This window comes from Oryctolagus cuniculus, chromosome 2 (genome assembly GCF_964237555.1).
Source record: "Oryctolagus cuniculus chromosome 2, mOryCun1.1, whole genome shotgun sequence".
NCBI lineage: Eukaryota > Metazoa > Chordata > Mammalia > Lagomorpha > Leporidae > Oryctolagus > Oryctolagus cuniculus.
The window spans coordinates 32640688-32655095 of record NC_091433.1 but is presented as its reverse complement, the minus strand read 5'-3'; the positions used below and the strand labels follow the sequence as shown (position 1 = coordinate 32655095).

At 45.0% G+C, this 14408-nt stretch overlaps 1 long non-coding RNA gene across 1 annotated transcript in view; it reads left to right on the top strand.

Annotated features, from left to right (window-relative positions):
* Nucleotides 1–14137, top strand: part of LOC103352423 (serine/arginine repetitive matrix protein 1) — a 28854-nt gene extending 14717 nt beyond the window's left edge. The window contains exons 7-9 of the long non-coding RNA XR_011386818.1: nt 9812–9931; nt 12851–12912; nt 13071–14137. This is a non-coding gene — a long non-coding RNA (serine/arginine repetitive matrix protein 1). The remainder of the gene's footprint in view (nt 1–9811; nt 9932–12850; nt 12913–13070) is intronic.
* The last annotated feature ends 271 nt before the right edge of the window (nt 14138–14408 follow it).

Sequence of the window (14408 nt, the reverse complement as noted above, 5' to 3'; positions counted from 1 at the left end):
CATCGCAAGCAGAGGCTTAGCCCAGCCCCAATCCCCATTATCTTTATTATTATTGCTTGGTTGCAATTAAATTAAAATAGGCACAATGGATTTTTAAAGGTCATGTGATGTTGGCATAAGTGGTCAGAAAGCAACTAGAGGAATATCACACTCATCTTGCTTAAAGCCTTTGCATTAAATCAAGAGAAAAGAATTTTCCTTCTGCTGGCTCATGTTACATAGCAAATGAATCAAAAAAAATCACTAATGACAACAAATTAATTCTTTTTTTAAATAGTTTATTTCTTGGTTATATTTTTCTGGTTTTTTTCCCCTTCCTCTTTTTTTTTTTTTAATAGATGTATTCATTTATTTGAAAGGCAGAGTTACAGAAAGGCAGAGGCAGAGAGGTCTTCCATCTGCTGGCCCACTCCCCAAATGGCCACAGTAGCTGGAGCTGAGCCTATCCAAAGCTTCTTCCAGGTTTCCCATGCAGATGCAGGGGCCCAAGGACTTGAGCCATCTTCTACTGCTTTCCCAGGTCATAGCAGAGAGCTGGATCGGAAGTGGAGCAGCAGGGACTTGAACCAGCACCCATATGGGATGCCAGCATTGCAAGTGCACCAGCCCCAAAATTAATTCTTGATGTTATTTCTTCTACCTATGATTGTATAGACGTACTCCTGCTGTTGCTTAAGCCCATGAAAGCAGAGCTAAAACACATTTCCACATCCTGCTGCCGCTTTGGTTATCTGAAGCAAGCGCCTACCCGATCAACAGGAACAGCGAGAGGAAAGAGTAGTCCGAAGCCTTGGAAAGGAAACTCCCAGCCTTCACCAAAGTTGTCAGGCAAGGAAGGGGACCAATGTGTTCACCACATGGGCACAGCGGTGCAGCCTACCCTCTGGGTGCCACCACGGCACTGCTGACTCTGTCACTGTGATTCTACACGTCCTGCTTTGGGTAGGACATAGAGAACAACTTGTGCTCAACTTGTTCAAGAGACCTGGATTGTCGCGTGCCTTCTCCACACCTTGCACTGTCCAGGCTGGGATTGGGTGTTAATATCGACTGTGCTTGCTGTCTTTCCAATGATTTAATTAAAATCTGTGTTCAGGGGCCGGCACTGTGGCTCAGTAGGTTAATCCTCCGCCTGCAGCGCCTGCATTCCATATGGGCACCAGTTCTAGTCCCAGTTGCTCCTCTTCCAGTACAGCTCTCTCCTATGGCCAGGGAAACTAGTAGAAGATGGCCCAAGTCCTTGGGCCCCTGCACCCACGTGGGAGGCCCGGAAGAAGCTCCTGGCTCCTGGCTTTGGATTGGCACAGTTCCAGCCATTGTGGACATCTGGGGAGTGAACCAGTGGATGGAAGACCTCTCTCTCTGTGTCTGCCTCTCTGTAACTCTGCCTTTCAAATACATAAATAAATCTTTAAAAAAAAAATAAAGATCCTGTTCTCTGGGCTGGCGTTGCAGTCAGCAGGTTAAGGCATCTCTGTGGGTACCTGCATTCTGTATGGTAATACCTGAGATTGAGTCCTGCCTCCACTTCCTGTCCAGCTTCCTGCTAATGTGAACCCTGGAAAGCGGTAGGTGACGGGTCAAGTATCTGATCCACAAGTTGGACTTCCTGGATCCTGGCTTTGGCCTGGTCCAGTCCTGGCTGTTGTGGGCATCTGGGAAGTAAAGCAGCAGATGGTGGAAGTCAGTCTCCTCTCTCTCTCCCTCTCTCTCTCTTCCTTTCAAATAAATTTTTTTTTTTGGACAGGCAGAGTGGACAGTGAGAGAGAGAGAGAGAGAGAGAGAGAGAAAGGTCTTCCTTTTGCCATTGGTTCACTCTCCAATGGCCGCCGCGGCCGGCGCGCTGTGGCCGACACACCGCGCTGATCCCAAGGCAGGAGCCAGGTACTTCTCCTGGTCTCCCATGGGGTGCAGGGCCCAAGTACTTGGGCCATCCTCCACTGCACTCCCTGGCCACAGCAGAGAGCTGGCCTGGAAGAGGGGCAACCAGGACAGAATCCGGCGCCCCGACCAGGACTAGAACCGGGTGTGCCGAAACTGCAAGGCGGAGGATTAGCCTAGTGAGCCGCGGCGCCGGCCATCAAATAAATTTTTAAAATGAATAAACACTTAAAACATTTCTGTCCTCAAAGAGATTTTAATCTAGAATGGAAACCGGTCAGATTCACTCAAAGATAATCAACAGTATGTGAAAGAAAGTGATACTTTTTTAAAAAAAGAATCCACAAAGACTGAAGTTGGCTCTCCGTATCTATGGCTATGGCATCTGGGGATTCAACCAAGCGCAGATCAGAATTTTTTTTTTTTTAAAGTGTCTGTACTGAACGTGTTTTCTCTTGTCTTTATTCCCTGAATGATACAACAACTGTGTCTATAGTATTTGCATTGCATTAGGTATTATAAATCATCTAGAGACATGTGGTGGGAGGGCATTTTGTACAGCAGCTAAATGTCACTTGGAATGCCTATATCCCATGTCAGAAGGTCTGGGCTCGGGTCCTGGATCAGATTCTGATCCCTCGTTCCTGCTATAGGAGACAGCTACACACAGGAGACCCAGATGTAGTTCTGGACTCCTGGCTTGGGCCTGACAAATCCTAGCTATTGTAAACATTTGGGAGTGAATCAATGAATTGAAGATCTCGCCCTGTCAGTCCCTCTGCCTTTCAAATAAAGAATAAAAATATTAAAACATTATTTTAAAATAATGTAAAAGTGGGGGCCGGCGCCGTGACTCACTTGGTTAATCCTCCACCTGCGGCGACAGCATCCCATAGTCCCGGTTGTTCCTCTTCCAGTCCAGCTCTCTGCTGTGGCCCAGGAGCACAGTGGAGGATTGACCAAGTGCGTGGGCCCTTGCACGTGGGAGACCAGGAGAAGCACATGGCTCCTGGCTTCGGATCCGTGCAGCGCCAGCCGTGGTGGCCATTTGGGGAGTGAACCAATGGAAGGAAGACCTTTCTCTCTGTGTCTTTCTCTCTCTCACTGTCTATAACTCTACCTGTCAAAAAAAATAAAGTATAAGTGAGGATGGACCCGAGCTTCTGAGGATTCAGGTATCCACAGGGGTCCTGGGACCGATCCCCTGCAGACACTGAGGGACAGCACAGCATCACTTTGGCTTCGGAGGATGAGGACGCATCCTGGGAGTGGGGAGTGTGAGCTGAGCCTCCAGGACGGTGGTGTGCCTGGAAGTGAGGCAGAGACCAGCGCAATTGCAGCGGGTGGACTCTGTGGGGGACTTGGAGAAATGAGGTTGATTGGCAGCAGAGAGCTATAGGGCTCTGTGCTTGAATTTAGGCCAGAGTTTAGATGTTAAACAGACAAGGCCCTACTCTACCCAAAGTTGGATTTTCCCAAGACCAGCTTGGATTTCATGAAATCTTGCCCTTTCCAATTAAGTGATCTAAGGGTGACAATATTTAAAAGTTACATCAAGTTATTTACAAGTCAGGTCGCATTTTTTCCCCAGCTATGTCCTGATTTGGTTTTGGAAACTAGAACCTTCTTTTTTTTTTTTTTTTTTTGGTAAGATTTATTTATTTACTTGAAAGTCAGAGTTACACAGAGAGAGAAGAGGCAGAGAGAGAGAGAGAGAGAGAGAGAGAGAGAGAGAGAGGTCTTCCATCCGCTGGTTCACTCCCCCAGATGACCACAACGGCCGGAGCTGCACCGATCTGTGTCGCTCCCCCTCTTCGTGGAGGAACGACACAGGACCCTGCGCTGTTCTTTCGTCTGCTCGGCCCTCCCCGGGTTTGCTGCTGGTTCTTCCCGGGTTGGCTACTATCCCTTCCACCTCCGTGGAAGGGCAGTTCCCCCTGGCCACATTCCCCACTTCCGCAGGGGAGCGGCACACTGCCGGCCGGCTCTTCTCGGGGGCTGCACAGGTGTTCCTTCAGCTAGATGTTCCCCATAGATGTTCCTCTAGATGTTCCTCGTGCATGCCGTCTCTCTCCTCCTTTATAGTCCTCCTCCGCCAATCCTAACTCGGCTGCCCACACGCCGAGTATGCTGCTCTCCAATCAGGAGCAAGTCCTACAGTTTATTGGCTGAACTGGAGGCAGCTGTGTAGAAGCTGTTTTCTCCTCTCCCAGCGCCATATTGTGGGAGAGCAGATGCATAGAATAAGTCTTAATTCCAGTAACTTAGTCTAGTCCGAATTGCTCCCCACAGATCTGAAGTCAGGAACCAGGAGCTTCTTCTGGGTCTCCCACGCGGTTGCAGGGTCCCAAGGACTTGGGCCATCTTCTATTGCTTTCCCAGGCCATAGCAGAGAGCTGGATTGGAAGTGGAACAGCTGGGCCTTGAACCGGTGTCCATATGGGATGCTGGCACCGCAGGCAGCGGCCTCACCCACTACACCACAGCGCCGACCCCTAGAACCATTTTCATCTGTGTCAAGCTCAGAACTAGACATTCTACTTATTTATTGGGTGCTATGTAACAGGCTCTGTTTTGGGCTTCTGGGGCCCATCATAGAGTGAAAGGAAAATAGCACTGCCCTCGTGGGGCTTTGATTCCTGGGAGTTTGCTAGGTCTGCTGCAGTTGGGGGGCTTAAATAGCAGAGGGTGGCTTTCACATGGTACTGGAGGCTGCAGGTGTGAGATCAGGGCGCTGTGGGCAGGGCTGATTTCTTCTGATGGCTGTTAGGGAAGGACCCGCTCCAGAGCTCTCCTGCTTGCCTTGTGTCTCCTCCCTGTGTCTTTGCATTGCCTTCCGTCTCTTCTTAGCCGTGTCCAAATTTCCCCTTGTAAGCATGCCAGTCACATTGCACTAGAGCCCATTCCAGTGATCTCATTGTAACTTAGTCACCTCTGAAAAGACCCTGTCCATCCCCAAATACAGTCACATTTTGAGGCACTGGAGCTTAGAACTTACGAATCTTGAGTGGGGACACAACTGGATCGACAACAGGTGGACGTTGGTGAGAGAGCCGTGAGTCAGCCCTGGAACTTGGTGGTCCTGGGCACTGCGCCACACACACTTCTGTGTATCACCGCCCTCAGAGCTTGTAAGTCGCCTGTGAGCGTGGTACACCCACTTCACAGTGAGGAAGCTGAGGGAAGTCCGTGCCACTTTGTGGAGGGCATTGCTTTGTTGGCAGTGTCTTTCAGGTTTTCATTGGCTTGAAGCCTCAGGATTGAAAATGAGCCACGGCCAAGTGTGTAAGGAAGACATTCTTGGCTAATTGAGATTTAGAACTGACCAGTTTTTTTTAAGTGTGTTTCTTTATTTAAAAGGCAGAATGGCAGAAAGAAAGACTGAGAGAGAATCTTCCATCAGCTCTGAGATGGGCAGAAGTAGGGCGGAGTCCTGAGAAGGAGACAGCGAGGCAGAGAGCCCTTCAGAAACGATGCACATGGGTCTTTGCTGAGTAGTAGGACACGGTCCCAAGTACCTAGAATGACACTTCACAGGGCCAGACCCGAAAGACAACAAGTGAGTCGTTAGCTGAGTCCATGTCAGAGCACACATGAAGTGGGAAATGTCTGGGGCCTGACGAGCCGAAGGAAAGCGCTCATTCTTCCCTGGATGTTCAGTGGCCACCCAGAACAGTCCTCCGTTAGTATGCAGGGCTGGACTCTCCTTGAAGCAAAGGATGCTCTGGACCAGGAGGGCAGTATTTATTCTTAAATTTCCAGATAGCAGATATTTTAGACTTGTGAGCAGGGTGGTCTCAGTCACACTAATCACTTCTCTCATTATACTGTGAAGGCAGCAATACACGATACATAAGTGAGTGGGTTTATGGCTGTGTTCCAATAAAACTTTATTAACAAACAGATGTCCAACCTCTGGGCTGTAGTTTGTTAATCTCTGCTCTAGACCAGTGTTGTGCAATCTAAATATAAAGCATACCATATGTAGTAAAAAATTTAGAAAACTAAACTTTTAATAACAGGACAATATATCCAAAATTTATCAATTCAACATATAATTAATATAAAAATTGTTAATGAGACAGTTTGGCTTCTTTTTCTCATCCATCAAGCTTGTATCACATCTCAATTCAGATTAGCTACATTTTGATAGCCAATGTAGCTAATGACTTCTGTACTGGCCACAAAGCTCTGATCTCTCTAGTTAAGCTCAAAAACAGGTCTTGAAGATTAGCAATTAACTTATCACCTGGAAAAGGAAAGTTCATTGCTCTTTAAAGGAAGATAACAGAATGCAGACACTAAATAATGTAACAATAACAATGGCAGCTTCAAATACAATTAGGCTAAAAAGCAGGAAAAAATTATGCACTACAAGGAAAGGAATCTGTTAAGAGAAACAGTCACAGAAATGACCAGATAGTGAAAGCAACAGTCAAGGATGATAAAATATTTTATCATGTATAGGCACTTAAAGGAAAATATGGAAATATCAGAAGAAAAAAAAAGATATAAAAGAGAGCCAATGAGAGAGAACTTCTACTTTGCTTATGGCCTTGTCTAAATACTAACGGAGATTGTGGATTCAAAATGCTTCCATGGCCTTGGCAGCTCAGGTCAAGAGCCTGGGGTGGTCACTGACATCATACATAAGAGTGTTGATTGTTAAATTACCAACAGTCACTGTGTACTTACTTCCCATGCAGGACCTCTGTCCTCAATGAGTTGTATTATGAGAATTAACTGTAAAATTTGTTCTCAGTTTTGTGTGTGTGTGTGTGTGTGTACAAATTGTTGAAATCTTTACTTAGTATAGAGCTGGTCTTCTGTGTATAAATTTAATTGAAAATGAATCTTAATGGAGAATGGGACTGGGAATGGAGAGAGAGGAGGAAGAGGGGTGGGAGTGTGGGTGGGAGGGCAGATATGGTGGGAAGAATCACTATAGTCCTAAAGTTGTACTTATGAAATTTGTATTCCTTAAATAAAAGATTTCTGTGGGGAAAAAAAAAAAAGAACCAAGTAGGAGTTCTAGAGATGAAAAATGCAATACCTGAAATGAGAATTTCATTAGGTTAGGATTAACAGCAATTAGATACTCACTGCAGAAGAAAAGATTATTGAACCTATACATATGTCAATTCATGTCTACGTAAGACATATTGGTCACCTTTGCTTTACTATAATGAAATACCTGAGGCAGGCTAACTTTAAAAAGGAAAGAGGGGCTGCAGTGGACTAGGCGTCTGCCTGCAGAGCCAGCATCCCATATAGGCACCAGTTCAAGTCCCAGCTGCTCCTCTTCCAATCCAGTTCTCTGCTATGACCTGAGAAAGCAATGGAAGATGGCCCAAGTGCTTGGGCCTCTGAGCCCACGTAGCAGACCTGGAAGAAGCTCTTGGCTCCTGGTTTCATATTGGCTCAGCTCTGGTCATTGCAGTCATTTGTGGAGTGAACCAGCAGATGAAAGACCTCTCTCTGTGTCTCTCCCTCTCTCTATCTATAACTCTACCTCTCAGATAAATAAATAAAATCTTAAAAAAAAAAAAGTTTTATTTGCACAGTTCCAGAGGTGCATAGTCCAAGATTGGCTGGGTGCCGTTGTTCTGGCCCCTGGTGATGGTGTTGCCGCTGGTGGAGTCCTGAGGTGGCACGGGGCACCCCAAGGTGAGAAACAGGAGTGAGCAGATGTCTGTCTAAATCTCGCCTTATAAAGCCACAGGATTCCATCCTGGGGGTCCCACACCGATGGCCCTACCTGAAAGGCCCTACCTTAAGCTGTAACTGGATTAAGTTAGTACCATCTACATAGGACTTTGGTGACTAAATTGCTTCCGTTCAAAGACCAAATCATATTCAAACCATAGTGCGAGAACCACAGAGAGAAAAAGGACTGAAGAAAACAAACGAACAAAAACCCAAATGAGCACAGAGCTTCAGTGATCTATGGGAAAGTAGCAAGTGGTCTATCAGACTAGGGAAAGGAAGAACGGGCAGTTGAAGAAAAAATGGCTAAAACATTTCCAAATCTGATGAAAATTGTATTTCATAAATCCAAGAAGCTTAATGAATGAAAGGCTGAAAAGCTCACACACACAAAAATTAAGGCAGATCACAATCGAATTGCCTGAGACCAGTATTGTAGGGAAAAATCTGAAAAACACTAAGAGAAAAACACGTGATATTCAGAGGAAGGTAGAAATGATCACAGACTTACCTTGGGAACGCCACAGGTCAGAAGACAATGAAATAGCATCTTTAGCATGCCGAAAGAACAGCATCAACCTCCAATTCCATTTCCGTGAAAACTTTCTTCAGAAACAAAAGTGAAATGAAAACTTGATCAGGCAAACACAACTTGAGGGAATTTGTTGCTCGCTGATATATACAAGAAATGTTCAAGGAAGTTATCCAGGCAAAAGCAAAATGATGCCAGATAGAAACTTGGAATACATGATGCCAGAAATGGTAGATATGTGAGCAAATAGAAAAGATTTTGTTTCCTCATTTTTAAATTTCTTAAAAGACAAATTGACTTTGTAAAGCAAAAATAATAACAGTGTATTTGAGATTTATCAAATACATAGAAATAAAATGTTTGACAACAGCTTGAAGGATAGAATGGTGAGAAATGGAAGCCCATAGTTGTAAGGATTTTACATTATACAGTATAATGGTACTTAAACACATATTATGAATTAAAAATGCGTATCCTAAATTTTAGAGCAATCACTAAAAATAGATTTTGTATATATGGGTGCTCCTTGACTGACAATGGGGTTACATCCCACCAAACCCGTTGTACCTTGAAAGTATCATTGGTTGAAAATGCATTTAATGCCCTGCTGACCATCATCATAGATTAGCAACACAGTGTACTATAGAGTATCAGTTATTTACCCTCATGATCCTGTGGCAGACATGGAGTTAGGCTCACTGCCAGTGCCTAGCATCCTGAGAGAGTACTGCACTGTGTGTGTATTGTTAGCCCAGGAAGAGACCAAAATTCAAAGTAGAGTTTCTACTGCATGTGTATAGATTTTACACCATTGCAAAGTAAAAACATTTTAAGTTGGGCCCATCACAAGTTGGGAACCATCTGTATACACACACATGTAAACCAGCAAAAAGTAGATTTAAACTAGCTATATTGACAATTATGTTAAATAGACATGGTTTAAACATGCCAATTAAAAGAGATGTCAGACTAGATTTAAGAAAAGGTAAGCTCCTATTACGTGCTATGTATAAGAAGACCACTTTAAATATATAAACCAGATAGGTTAGAAGTAAAAGGATGGGGCCGGTGCCGCGGCTCAATAGGCTAATCCTCCGCCTGCAGCGCCAACACACTGGGTTCTAGTCCTGGTCGGGGCGCTGGATTCTGTCCCGGTCACTCCTCTTCCTGTCCAGCTGTTTGCTGTGGCCTGGGAGTGCAGTGGAGGATGGCCCAAGTGCTTGGGCCCTGCACCAGCATGGGAGACCGGTAGAGGCACCTGGCTCCTGGCTCCTGGCTTCGGATCAGCGCGGTGCACCGGCTGCAGTGCGCCGGCCGCGGTGGCCATTGCGGGGTGAACCAATGGAAAAGGAAGACCTTTCTCTCTGTCTCTCACTGTCCACTCTGCCTGTCAAACAAACAAACAAAAAAAAAAGTAAAAGGATGGAAAAGTTGTATTATGCAGTCACTAATTTTAAAGAGGCTGGACTGAATACGTTAATTTTAGACACAGCAGACAATATAACAAGGAATACTACTAGGACTGAGAAGGGACTTTTCCTAATGATAAAGGTACTAATTCTTCAGGAAGAGGTGACAATCCTAAACGTAATAGAACTTCAAAATATGTGTAGCAAACCTGACAGAAGTGAAAGGAAATTTTTAAGAAATCCACAATGAGTGTTCGAGAGTTGAATGTTCTTTAATTAACAGAGAAAGGAGACAGAAAATCTGCAAAGTGTGGAAAACTGGAACAGCACCATCAGTTAGTTGGACTCTCCCCAACAATGGATACACGTTCTCTTCAAGTTCACATGGAACATTAATCAAAAGGTACCATATGTTAATCATAAAACAAGTCCCAACAAGTTTGAAAGTATTAAAATCATAGAGTATGTCCTCTGACTATAATGAAATTAAAATAGAAATTAATAACAGCTATTTGAGAAATCTCCAAATATTTGGGAATTAAACAACAGACTTCCAAACAACACATGGGTTGAGGAAGAAATCACAAGAGAACTTAGAAAATATTTGGAACTGAATAAAAATGAAAACACATATAAAAACTTACAAGATGTAGCTGAGGCAGTGTCTCAAGGCAAATGTATAGTATTAAATGCTTATGATGGAAAAGGAGAAAGGTCAAAAATCAGTAATATTCTGCCTTAAAGCCAGAAAAGAATAAATTAAATCAGAACAAAATAATAATAATAAAACAGAACTCAATGAAATATGAAACAAAATAACCAAGAAAGTTAATGAGACCTAAAGCTGGTTCCTGGAAAATTTCAACAAAATTTAATATTCTCTAGCTAGATTTAAGAAAATCTTAAATCATTAAGAAAAGCATTTCTTTTCATTAAGAAAAACATTAAGAGAAATAACAAATGATCAATCCCAGGAATGAGGGTGGGACACTCTGTGGATGCTAGAGACATCACAAAGCAAAGAAATTTATATCTTAAATAATTTGTTGTTCAACAGCTTAGGTGAATGGTGAAATTCCTTAGGAAACACAACTTAGCAAATGTGATTAAAGTAGAATACTTACATAGCCTTATATATAGTAAATTAAATGTGTGATTTGTCAAAGTCCTACAAAGAAAACTTGAGGCCTAAGTTGCTTCGCTTTCGAATTTTATCAAACATTAAAAAATTTTTTTTTCTGAACTCTTAGAAAACAGCAGGAGGGAATGTTTCCCTACTCATCTTATGAGGCCCATATCACCTTGCATGAAATCTATGAAAATATTATGAGACAACAAACTCACTCCAGAAAACCAATGTCTTTCAAAAAATCCATAGCAAAATACTAGCAAAGTGAGCATAGCAATCTCTTAAGGAAATGGTGTAACCTGAGCAAATAGATGTTATTGCAGGAATGTAAGAGATGGGAGAGGAAGGCCATGATGGTAGGGGTGTATGTCGATGAAAAGTCAAATACAGGTAAAAAGGAACCACCTCGACTCTCTGTATTTATAGCAGCTAATGTTGCTGAGCGCTTACTGTACCCCAGGAAGCACGTTCAGAGCGCTGTGTGAATTCTTTAGTTTGGTCTTTATAAAACCCCATGAGGCAAATCCTGTTGTTGCCAGTGTTTTATAGACGAGTAAACTAAGGCAAAGAGAAATTTCAGAATTTGTACTCATGCTCATCTGATGTCAGGCTCTGCACTCTGCACTAGTGCACACAACTACTTCTTGCCTGCGCCTTCCCCTGGCTCAGTGGGTTTCATCTCTCCGAAATGTTTATCTGCTTTTTCAGTCCATAATTAGGAGTTGCAATCTGAGTCGAAATGTTAAGTGGTTTCAAATGCAAAACAGTTCCAAAATAAAACTGTGTTTATTAAATTATAAAATGTATGAACCTAGAGTAGGTGATGACTTCTATTATCACCTCCTAAATTTCTATGTGGCTACAAATGTGGTCTTCCAGAACTTGAAAAGAGGGGCCAGTGCTGTGGCACAGTGGGTAAAACCACTGCCGGCAGTGCCAGCATCCCATTTGGGCACCCATGAGTCCCGGCTGCTCCACTTCCGATCCAGCTTTCTGCAATGACCTGGGAAAGCAGTGGAAGATGGCCCAAGTCCTTGGGCCCCTGCACCTGCATGGGAGACACAGAAGAAGCTCCTGGCTCCTGCCTTCAGATCGCCTCAGCTCTGGCCATTATGGCCATCTGGGGAGTGAACCAGCAGATGAAAGACCTCTCTCTCTCTGCCTCTGCCTCTCTCTAACTCTGCCATTCAAATAAATAAATAAATCTTAAAAAAAAAAAAAAAAAGAACTTGAAAAGATTACTTTCCCTTACCCATGTGGACAAAATACTCTGTCTTCTCTCCTTGTGTAGATCTTGATTTTTTTTTTTTATTGAGATAGAAGGAGAGAGGAGGTGAGAGAGAGAGAGAAAGAGAGAGAGAGAAGGGGACAAGGGAGAGAGAGAGAGAAGGGGAGAGAAAGCAAGAGAGAGAGCTCCCATCTACTCATTCATTCCCCAAATACTCAACAGCAGCTAGGGCTGGGCCAGGTCAAGGCCAGGAGCTGAGAACTCAATCTGGGTCTCCCATGTGGGTGACAGGGACCCAATTCACTTGAACACTGGCCGCCTCCCTGTGTTCACATTAGCAGACTGGGAGCATAGTGGGGACTTCAGCCCGGGCACTGCAGTACAGAGCGCAGGTATCCCAAGCAGCGCCTTCCTGGCTGCACCATCTGCCTGTCCCCTCCTCCCACCCTAGTGTGTTTTTTTTTTTTGTTTTTGTTTGTTTGTTTGTTTTTTTGACAGGTAGAGTTACAGACAGTGAGAGAGACAGAAAGAAGGTCTTCCTTCCATTGGTTCACTCCCCTAATGCCTGCTAGGGCCGGCGTGCTGCGCTGATCCGAAGCCAGGAGCCAGGTGCTTCCTCCTGGTCTCCCATGGGGTGCAGGGCCCAAATACTTGGGCCATCCTCCACTGCATTCCCTGGCCACAGCAGAGAGCTGGCCTGGAAGAGGGGCAACCGGGACAGAATCCGGCTCCCCAACCGGGACTAGAACCTGGGGTGCCAGCGCCGCAGGCAGAGGATTAGCCAAGTGAGCCATGGCGCTGGCTCCCATCCTAGTTTTTAACATACAACGAATGAATGTTTGTTTCCTCTACTTTTTACCTCATCCAATCCAACTTATTCCACTATATTTTTTCATTGCCCTTTGCCCCTTCTAAATAATCTGTATAATTTACTTATGCATGACATTTACCATTTGCTTCTCCAGAGTGAAGGCTCCAGGGGAGGATTGGGCTGTGTTGTTCATGCGGCATCTCCCAGCTCCTGGAGGTACATAGTAGATTCCTGATCACTACTGGGCCTGACTTGAAATGATTAGCAAATTTCTGTACTTAGGACATAATTATTTTGAAGCAAAGCGTAGGGGAGAATGGAGTGCTTGAAGAAATCATTTGTAATGCTATCTTTTTTCTCTCTCTGTTCTGCAGTGTGTATCCGTCACCTGCTGTGGGTCCGCCCTGCTCGGGAGCCCTCCTGCCAGAGGGGAAGCAGATGTGCAAGAACTGTATGGAGGCACGCTTGGGAGAGCTGCTCAGGAAAACACTGGCGAGCGCTAGGAAAGCACGGATTTGGGCGGTCAGGGAGGCTATCGCAGGCTGAGAAGTCCGTGAAAGAGGGGGCAGTAGCAGGGGGAGCCTGCAGGGAGAAGCAGCAGCAGGGCGAGGAGGAGAAAGCCCGCCGCGTGCCAGCTGTGGGGGGAGCCTGGCCTTCCTGTGGCAGAGGAGGTAGGCAGGGCAGACTGTGCAGCTTTGATGCCCTGAGCCCAAATCAAACTTTAGAGTCACGGTCCCAGCACCTTAGAGTGAAGAAGGATTTAGGGGTTACGGAGAGGAGCGGTTTGTAGTTGGGCCTCAGCAGACAAGTGTGGGTCTGGGATGTAGTTTTCACCCTCCAGGGCGACATGGGAAAAATGTAAGCCATGGGGCACGTGGCTTAAAAAGATCAAGCCGAATGCTTGCAATCTAAACGATGCTTTCTCTCCCCGATGTCAAGGCTGTTTATGAGTGATGTGCTAGTAGGTAGTGCTCTTTTGTTTTTGTTTTTATTTCCTTGGCAACCCTATGTTAGTTGTAAGTGCCTCCCTGATTTGTTTGATTAGTTTAATTGCTCTGTTAAACCTCAGGGATCTGGAAACCCTAGTTCCTCAGAACTGAGACCCAGAGAGGTGATGGCGCTGCCTGGAACCAAACGGAGAAACACATAGTGCAGTGCTTCTGCTGTTGTGTGTAAGGCAGTTGTGTGCGTTACAGTATATCCTGTCTGTTTGGCGTGACTGGTTTCTTGTGCAGCATTTTAGACTCAGAAATGAAACAGTCAGTTAACGCGTTTGTTGTTTGGCAACTGGAAGTAGGCTTGGTCTCTGAGAAGTCTAACCAGATGGGATTGCTGCCTGTCACTGTTCGCTGAGGCTTTCAGAAATGTCACAGTCACGAAGTCATATACATGTGCTGTTATTACTGACTTTGATATGCAAATAAAGACTGTTCTTTTTCAATTTTTGAATGCGTGCTAATTTTGAAGGTGTTGTAAGCAACTTGAAAAAAAAAGGAATGGGGCCGTGGCATAGCAGGTAAAGCCGCTGCCTGCAGTGCCAGCATCCCATATGGGCACCAATTTGAGTCCCGGCTGCTCCGCTTCTGAGCCAGCTCCCTGCTGTGGCCTGGGAAAGCAGTAGAAGATGGCCCAAGTCCTTGGGCCCCTGCACCCACATGGGAGACCCGGAAGAAGCTCCTGGCTCCTGGCTTTGGATCTGCACAGCTGTGGCC